The sequence below is a fragment of the Suricata suricatta genome, chromosome 3 (assembly GCF_006229205.1).
Source record: "Suricata suricatta isolate VVHF042 chromosome 3, meerkat_22Aug2017_6uvM2_HiC, whole genome shotgun sequence".
In the NCBI taxonomy this organism is placed as follows: Eukaryota; Metazoa; Chordata; class Mammalia; order Carnivora; family Herpestidae; genus Suricata; species Suricata suricatta.
In genome coordinates this window covers 140257601-140259006 of record NC_043702.1, presented here as the reverse complement: position 1 = coordinate 140259006, position 1406 = coordinate 140257601, and the positions used below count along the sequence as shown (strand labels likewise).

At 46.2% G+C, this 1406-nt stretch overlaps 1 protein-coding gene and 1 non-coding gene across 2 annotated transcripts in view; one reads left to right on the top strand and one right to left on the bottom strand.

Moving 5' to 3' along the window:
• The window catches only part of HHAT (hedgehog acyltransferase), a 283727-nt gene that overhangs the window by 24041 nt on the left and 258280 nt on the right, over positions 1-1406 (top strand). The window lies entirely within an intron of this gene.
• On the bottom strand, positions 1071-1185 carry LOC115288741. Its single transcript, XR_003907147.1, has one exon. It is a non-coding gene; the product is annotated as a U5 spliceosomal RNA (small nuclear RNA).

The following is a 1406-nucleotide window of genomic DNA, read 5'->3' as shown; positions in this document are numbered from 1 at the left end:
GGTTAAGCATCCAACTCTTGACTTTGGTTCAGGTCGTGATCTCTGGGTTCATGAGTTCGATCCCCACATGGGGCTCTGTGCTGAGGGTGCATGAGCCTACTTGGGATTCTGTCTCCTTCTCTCTCTCTGCCTCCCCTGTGCGTGCCGACGCGCTCACTCTCGCTCATTTTTTCGGGGCTGAACTTACTATCCAAGTACTCTGAAGAGGGGGCCACTGGCTGAGGCACTCTTCTGCCTCATCCTTATGAGGGGATTAGAGCCCGAGAAAATCTCTTAACCCACCACAGATATTGAACACCACTTCTTTCACTTATAAATTACTTATTTCTAGCATTGCTTATGCTAATAAACTCAGGTGTGGCTTTAGATACTGACACCGCGTATTATTTGAATTGTAGCCAGCTGAGACTGGGTTTCTGATTAGAGCCCTTCACAGGCCAACGCCCTCCTTCCTCCCTGCGTCCATCATGCCCCATATGAGGGCTCTAAGAGCATTCAGAGAGCAGCGGCTGGTTCTTCCCACCTGGAGCTGAACTGTGGGGAGAGACGCGGGGAAGAAGGGAAACGCTTCCTTCTCTAGTAGTTCCCTAAAAGTAGTGCCTGTCAGCATTCTTTTAAAGGTTATTGCCTTTTAAAATCATGACATGACAGTTGATCAGTCTGTTAAAAAGAAGTTAGAAGCGGCTGCAGGGAAAGAGTGGATCATGGGGCTGTGGGAGAAAATGTGAAGGTGGTGCTGGGGCGGGGGGCGGTGAGGGTCAGTTATTTCCTCATCGTTTTGCTCCCAAGTTCATGAAAGCAAATCTCTGACCAAATTCTATCACAAATATGGACAAAACTAGGTAGAGAGGGATTCTGAGCTATTTGGCATCACATAACCAGAAATTCCCCAACCCTGTGACTGAATACAAGGCCTTTGGGTCCAGGCTTCAGGATCATCATTCCCAGTTCCCAGGAAGCATTCAGCTGCTTCTCAGCCTAATAGCTCAAGAAGAAGAACCAAAAACAAAAACAAGCGTTTTTCCTTTTTCCCTACTAGAAGTTAGGTCTTTTGTTGTAACAACTGACATAGCCCTGCCAGGAACAAGGCCTCAAAAAATTGGTTAAAGACTCAGAAGTTTCTCTCCACGGAAATCTTTAGTAAAAGGCGAAAGATTTATGCGAGCTGAAGAGAAACAAGAGTATGGCTTCAAGTGTTCAAGCTCATTAAGGCCACTAACCACAACTCCTAGTTCACTGATGGTGACTTTTTGTCCATAAGTGCTGCTCCCTGCCCAGAGTTTGTACAAGAAATTCTGGAAGCATGCTTTTCATAGTTCTGAATGTCGAGTTGGAAGAAATACTCTTTACAATTTGGGAAGTCTCCATGCAGGTGACTATGGGTATGCAAATGAGAAGCCTGAGTC